This window comes from Arachis ipaensis, chromosome B2 (genome assembly GCF_059453495.1).
Source record: "Arachis ipaensis isolate K30076 ecotype BB chromosome B2, ASM5945349v1, whole genome shotgun sequence".
Taxonomy (NCBI): Eukaryota; Viridiplantae; Streptophyta; class Magnoliopsida; order Fabales; family Fabaceae; genus Arachis; species Arachis ipaensis.
The window spans coordinates 89,580,577-89,588,551 of NC_142437.1; the positions used below are offsets into that span (position 1 = coordinate 89,580,577).

General features: G+C 41.9%; 1 non-coding gene across 1 annotated transcript; it reads right to left on the reverse strand.

The window, feature by feature from the left end:
• Positions 1-319: 319 nt before the first annotated feature.
• LOC148574787 (small nucleolar RNA R71) lies at positions 320-423 on the reverse strand. The gene has a single exon (XR_015905902.1). It is a non-coding gene; the product is annotated as a small nucleolar RNA R71 (small nucleolar RNA).
• Between the last annotated feature and the right edge of the window lie 7,552 nt (positions 424-7,975).

Sequence of the window (7,975 nt, forward strand, 5' to 3'; positions counted from 1 at the left end):
AAGCATCTCCATTCCTGCCATTGGAGCAAACAACTTTGAGCTAAAACCTCAACTAGTTTCTCTGATGCAGCAGAACTGCAAGTTTCATGGACTTCCATTTGAAGATCCTTTTCAGTTCTTAACTGAATTCTTGCAGATATGTGATACTGTTAAGACTAATGGAGTAGATCCTGAAGTCTACAGGCTCATGCTTTTCCCTTTTGGTGTAAGAGACAGAGCTAGATTATGGTTGGATTCTCAACCCAAAGACAGCCTGAACTCTTGGGATAAGCTGGTCACGGCTTTCTTAGCCAAGTACTTTCCTCCTCAAAAGCTGAGCAAGCTTAGAGCTGATGTTCAAACCTTCAGACAGAAAGAAGGTGAATCCCTCTATGAAGCTTGGGAAAGATACAAACAGTTGACCAAAAAGTGTCCTTTTGACATACTTTCAGAATGGACCATCATGGATATATTCTATGATGGTTTATCTGAGCTATCAAAGATGTCACTGGACACTTCTGCAGGTGGATCCATTCACCTAAAGAAAACGCCTGCAGAAGCTTAAGAACTCATTGACATGGTTGCTAATAACCAGTTCATGTACACTTCTGAAAGGAATCCTGTGAATAATGGGACGCCTATGAAGAAGGGAGTTCTTGAAGTTGATACTCTGAATGCCATATTGGCTCAGAACAAAATATTGACTCAGCAAGTCAATATGATCTCTCAGAGTCTGAATGGAATGCAAGCTGCATCCAACAGTACTCAAGAGGCTTCTTATGAAGAAGAAGCTTATGATCCTGAGAACCCTGCAATAGCAGAGGTGAATTACTTAGGTGAACCTTATGGAAACACCTATAACTCATCATGGAGAAATCATCCAAATTTCTCATGGAAGGATCAAAAGCCTCAACAAGGCTTTAATAATGGTGGAAGAAACAGGTTTAACAATAATAAACCTTTTCCATCATCCACTCAGCAACAAACAGAGAATTTTGAGCAGAATCCATCTAGCTTAGCAAACCTAGTCTCTGATCTGTCTAAGGCCACTGTAAGTTTCATGAATGAAACAAGATCTTCCATTAGAAGTCTGGAAGCACAAGTGGGCCAGCTGAGTAAAAGGATCACTGAAATCCCTCCTAGTACTCTCCCAAGCAATACAGAAGAGAATCCAAAAGGAGAGTGCAAGGCCATTGACATAAGCACCATGGCCGAACCTGTGAGGAGAGGAGAGGACGTGAATCCCAAGGAGGAAGACCTCCTGGGACGTCCAGTGATCAATAAGGAGCTTCCCTCTGAGAAACCAAAGGAATCTGAGACTCATCTAGAGACCATAGAGATTCCACTGAACCTCCTTATGCCATTCATGAGCTCTGATGAGTATTCCTCTTCTGAAGAGAATGAGGATGTTACTAAAGAGCAAACAGCCAAGTTTCTTGGTGCAATCATGAAGCTGAATGCCAGATTATTTGGCATTGATACTTGGGAAGTTGAACCTCCCTTGTTCATCAATAAACTAAGTGATCTGGATCAACTGACATTGCCTCAGAAGAGACAGGATCCTGGAAAGTTCATAATACCTTGTACCATAGGCACCATGATCTTTAAGGCTCTGTGTGACCTTGGTTCAGGAATAAACCTCATGCCCCTCTCTGTAATAGAGAAGCTGGGAATCTATGGGGTGCAAGCTGCTAAAATCTCATTAGAGATGGCAGATAATTCAAGAAAACAGGCATATGGACAAGTAGAGGACGTGTTAGTAAAGGTTGAAGGCCTTTACATCCCTGCTGATTTCATAGTCCTGGATACTGGAAAGGAAGAGGATGAATCCATCATCCTAGGAAGACCTTTCCTGGCCACAGCAAGAGCTGTGATTGATGTTGACAGAGGTGAACTAGTCCTTCAATGGAATGAGGACTCCCTTGTGTTTAAAACTCAAGGATCTCCCTCTGCAACCATGGAGAGGAAGCAGAAAAAGCTTCTCTCAAAGCAGAGTCAACCAGAGCCCCCACAGTCAAACTCTAAGTTTGGTGTTGGGAGGCCACAACCAAACTCTAAGTTTGGTGTTGAACTCCCATATCCAAACTCTAAGTTTGGTGTTGGAGAGTCTCAACAAAGCTCTGCACATCTGTGAGGCTCCATGAGAGCCCACTGTCAAGCTATTGACATTAAAGAAGCGCTTGTTGGGAGGCAACCCAATTTTTATTTATCTAACTATATTTTTCTTAGTTATATGTCTTTGTAGGTTCATGATCATGTGGAGTCACAAAATAAATATAAAAATTGAAAACGGAATCAAAAAACAGCAGAAGGAAAATCACACCCTGGAGGAGCATCTGTCTGGCGTTCAAACGCCAGAACAGAGCATGGTTCTGGCGCTGAACGCCCAGAATGGGCAGCATCCTGGCGCTGAACGCCCAGAACAAGCATGGTTCTGGCGTTCAACGCCAGAAATGGCAGCAAAGGGGCGTTGAACACCCAAAATGGGCACCAACCTGGCGCTGAACGCCCAGAGTTGTGTGCAAGGGCATTTTCCATGCCTAAATTGGTGCAGGGATGTAAATGCCTTGACACCTCAGGATCTGTGGACCCTGCAGGATCATCTCAGGATCTGTGGACCCCACAGGATCCCCACCTACCTCATCATCTCTCTTTCCATTCATGATCATCCCTTCTCTTTTCCATTTACCACTCACATCAATACACCCACCACCTTCAAAATCCAACATCTCTCTCCCACCCAATCCCACCCATATGGCCGAATACACACATCCATCCATCTCCTCCATATCTTCTTCTTCTTCTTCTTTCTTCTTTTGCTCGAGGGCGAGCAACATTCTGAGTTTGGTGTGGTAAAAGCATAGCTTTTTTGTTTTTTCCATAACCATTGATGGCACCTAAGGCCAGAGAAACCTCTAGAAAGAGGAAAGGGAAGACAAAAGCTTCCATCAAGGGTCTATAGCTCAGTGGTAGAACATTTGACTGCAAATCAAGAGATCCCTGAGATACCTCAGGGGAGACATTTTCTTCCACACAATTATTGGAAGCAACTAAGGGTGGAACATCAAGAGCACTCCATCATGCTCCATGAAATAAGAGAAGATCAAAAAGCAATGAAGGAGGAGCAACAAAGACAAGGAAGAGACATAGAAGAGCTCAAGGACATCATTGGTTCCTCAAGAAGGAAACGCCACCATCACTAAGGTGGATTCATTCCTTGCTCTTATTTCTTCTATTTTTCATTTTCTATGTTATGTGCTTATCTATGTTTGTGTCTTCATTACATGATCATTAGTAGTTAGTAACTTTGTCTTAAAGTTATGAATGTCCTATGAATCCATCGCCTCTCTTAAATAAAAATTGTTTTAATTTAAAAGAACAAGAAGTACATGAGTTTCGAATTTATCCTTGAACTTAGTTTAATTATATTGATATGGTGACAATGCTTCTTGTTTTCTGAATGTATGCTTGAACAGTGCATATGTCTTTTGAAGTTGTTGTTCAAGAATGTTAAATATGTTGGCTCTTGAAAGAATGATGACTAGGAAACATGTTATTTGATAATCTGAAAAATCATAAAAATGATTCTTGAAGCAAGAAAAAGCAGCAAAGAACAAAGCTTGCAGAAAAATATATATATATATAGGCAAAAAAAAATAATAGAAAGAAAAGCAAGCAGAAAAAGCCAAAAGCTCTTAAAACCAAGAGGCAAGAGCAAAAAGCCAATAACCCTTAAAACCAAAAGGCAAGGGCAAATAAAAAGGATCCCAAGGCTTTGAGCATCAGTGGATAGGAGGGCCTAAAGGAATAAAATCCTGGTCTAAGCGGCTAAACCAAGCTGTCCCTAACCATGTGCTTGTGGCGTGTAGGTGTCAAGTGAAAACTTGAGACTGAGCGGTTAAAGTCAAGGTCCAAAGCAAAAAAAAAGAGTGTGCTTAAGAACCCTGGACACCTCTAATTGGGGACTCTAGCAAAGCTGAGTCACAATCTGAAAAGGTTCACCCAATTATGTGTCTGTGGCATTTATGTATCCGGTGGTAATACTGGAAAACAAAGTGCTTAGGGCCACGGCCAAGACTCATAGAGAAGCTGTGTTCAAGAATCATCATACTAAACTAGGAGAATCAATAACACTATCTGAACTCTGAGTTCCTATAGATTTCAATCATTCTGAACCTCAATGGATAAAGTGAGATGCCAAAACTATTCAAGAGGCAAAAAGCTATAAGTCCCGCTCATATGATTGAAGCTATGTTTCATTGATAGTTTGGAATTTATAGTATATTCTCTTCTTTTTATCCTACTTGATTTTCAGTTGCTTGGGGACAAGCAACAATTTAAGTTTGGTGTTGTGATGAGCGGATAATTTATACGCTTTTTGGCATTGTTTTTAGTATGTTTTTAGTAGGATCTAGTTACTTTTAGGGATGTTTTCTTTAGTTTTTATGTTAAATTCACATTTCTGGACTTTACTATGAGTTTGTGTGTTTTTCTGTGATTTCAGGTATTTTCTGGCTGAAATTGAGGGACTTGAGCAGAAATCAGATTCAGAGGTTGAAAAAGGACTGCTGATGCTGTTGGATTCTGACCTCCCTTCACTCAAAGTGGATTTTCTGGAGATACAGAACTCTAAATGGCGCGCTTCCAATTGCGTTGGAAAGTAGACATCCAGGGCTTTCCAGAAATATATAATAGTCCATACTTTGTCCAAGAATAGACGATGTAAACTGGAATTCAACGCCAGCTTTCTACCCAAATCTGGCGTCCAGCGCCAGAAAAGGAGCCAAAACCAGAGTTGAACGCCCAAACTGGCACAAAAGCTGGTGTTCAACTCCAAGAAGGACCTCTACACATGCAACACTCAAGCCTAGCCCAAGCACACACCAAGTGTGCCCCGGAAGTGGATTTATGCATCAATTACTTACTCATGTAAACCCTAGTAGCTAGTTTATTATAAATAGGACCTTTTACTATTGTATTAGAAATCTTTGGATTGTATTTTGATCCTGTGATCTCGTTTAGGGGGCTGGCCATCTCGGCCATGCCTGGACCTTTCACTTATGTATTTTCAACGGTAGAGTTTCTACACTCCATAGATTAAGGTGTGGAGCTCTGCTGTTCCTCAAAGATTAATGCAAAGTACTACTGTTTTCTATTCAATTCATCTTATTTCGCTTCTAAGATATCCATTCCCACCCAAGAACGTGATGAAGGTGATGATTATGTGTGACGCTCATCACCATTCTCCCCTATGAACACGTGCCTGACAAACACTTCCGTTCTACATGAAATAAGCTAGAATGAATATCTCTTAGATCTCCTAACCAGAATCTTTGTGGCGTAAGCTAGAATGATGGCGGCATTCAAGAGAATCTGGAAGGTCTAAACCTTGTCTGTGGTATTCCGAGTAGGATTCAATGATTGAATGACTGTGACGAGCTCCAAACTCGCGATTGCAGGGCGTTAGTGACAGACGCAAAAGGATAGTAAATCCTATTCCAGCATGATCGAGAACCGACAGATGAATAGCCGTGCCGTGACAGGGTGCGTGAGCATATTATTCACTGAGAGGATAAGATGAAGCCATTGACAAGGGTGATGCCTCCAGACGATTAGCCGTGCCGTGACAGGGCATTGGATCATTTTCCCGAGAGATGACCGAAAGTAGCCGTTGATAATGGTGATGTATCACATAAAGCCAGCCATGGAAAGGAGTAAGACTGATTGGATGAAGATAGCAGGAAAGCAGAGGTTCAGAGGAACGAAAAGCATCTCCATTCGCTTATCTGAAATTCCTACCAATGAATTACATAAGTACCTCTATCCCTATTCTATTATTTAATATTCGAAAACACCATTATCAATTTATATCTGCCTGACTGAGATTTGCAAGGTGACCATAGCTTGCTTCAGACCAACAATCTCCGTAGGATTCGACCCTTACTCACGTAAGGTATTACTTGGACGACCCAGTGCACTTGCTGGTTAGTTGTATCGAAGTTGTGAACCATGGTATTGGCACCATGTTCTTGGCGCCATTACCAGGGAAAGAAAGAGCCATGAATTTTACATAATTAAAGTGTAATCTTGATTACGCGTACCAAGTTGCTCACGTTGCCAGGGATTGTTTGAGCCTGGACATCACAATTTCATGCACCAATAAGAAAAAGAGAGAGAGAAGAGGAGGAGAGAGAGAGAGAGAGAGAGAGAAAGAGAGAAAACGGTGGGAGAGAAAGAGCGCAAGAAGAGAGAGGGAGGGAAAGTGAGAGAGACAGAGGGAAGGAGAGAGGGAGAGAGAGAGGAGGGGGAGAGGGAAGAAGAGAGAGGGAGAGAGAGAGGAAGAGGAATAAGGGAGAGAGAGAATAAGAGAAAGGGATAGAGAGGGACAAAAGGGAGAGAGAAAGATAGGATAGAGGGAGAAAGAGGGGCAGTGGAGAGAGGAGGGGGAGAGAGAGAAAAGAAAAAGGGGGAGAGAGAGAGAGGAAGGAAAAAAAGGAAGGGGAGAAAGAGGGAGAGAGAGAGAGAGAAGAGAAAGAGAGAGAGGGAGAGAAAGAGAGAGAGATAAAGAAGGAGAGAGAGGGAGAGAAGAGAAAGAGAGGAAGAGGGAAAGAAAAGAGAGAAAGGGATACAAGGGAGAGAAGAGAGAGAGGAAGAGGGAGAGAGGAGGGAGAGAAGGAGAGAAAGACGGGGAGGGAGAAGGGAAGAAGAGAATGTAAAATCTAATTTTATATATGTTAAGAGAGAGAGAGAGAAAGAGAGAGAAGAGGGGGAGAGGAAAGGAGAGAGAGAGAGAAGAAGAAGGATAGGGGAGAGAGAGAATGAGAGAAAGGGATAGAGAGAGAAAAAAAAGAGAAAAAAGGAGGTAGAGAGAGAACAGAAGGAGAGAGAGGGAGAAAAGAAGAGAGAGAGAGAGAGAGAGAGAGAGAGAGAGAGAGAGAGAGAGAAAGAAGGGAAGGAGAGAGGGGGAGAGAAGGGAGATAGAGAGGGGAGGGAGAGAGAGAAGGAGAGAGAGAGTGGGAGAGAGAAAGGAGGGGAGAGAGGGAGAGAAGAAGAAGAAGAGAGAGAGAGAGAGAGAGAGAGAGAGAGAGAGAGAGAAAGGAGAGAGCATGGAGAGGGAGAGGGGGCGAGAAAGAGAGAGAGGGGGGAGAGGAGGGGGAGAGAGAGTGTGAGAGAGAGAAAATCTAAAAGCTAATTTTATATATGTTAAAAGTTAAACCTAGTTTTAGCCTATAAACCAGTTTAAACTGGTTTTTTCAATTAAAACTGGTTTTATTTTTATGAACTGGTTTAAACTGGTCCACTGTATTGTAAACTGGTTTAAAACCAGTTTCTTATGTGACAAAGTAGTTTGGTTCAGTTTCTAAACCATTTTAAATGGTTTAGTGCAGTTTCAGTTCAGTTTATTAAGAAACTGAACCATGAACGCCCCTAGAATTTATTGACGGCCAAAAGTTTACTAAATTAAACCAATCAATCCTTATTAAGGAAAATAAAACCAAAGCCATTTATTAACTCAAGTATAATATTTAAACTAAAACTTTAAAGGGCAATCCCATTTAGAAATTAGAAACACCCCTACCTTAATTTGTCAAAACTCGTAGGAATCAGAAACAAAGCCAAAAATAATAGTGTCAGCAACAGTGAACAACAGCTTCGACCGGGACAAAATCGGAGCAGATGAAGTAGAAAAGAGGTTGAAATAAATTTAAAATAGGAGAAATAAAATGGTGTCAGAGAAAGGGTGAAAGCAGTATAGATTAAGGGATTGAAGAATTCAGAGCAAAACAGGGGCAAGGGCGATGTTGTTGGCAAGTTTGTAAGCTCCGACATGTTTTTCGGGGAATAGGGGAGTGGCAAGGCTCGGCTACGATGAAGCAAATCAAAGTAGGAAGTGAAGTAGGACCAGAACAGTGGTGTGGCAGATATGGCAAGCTTCAACGACGACAATAGTAATGGATAGAACAGAACATGAGCTCGGGACAGAGCAGAAGCAAGG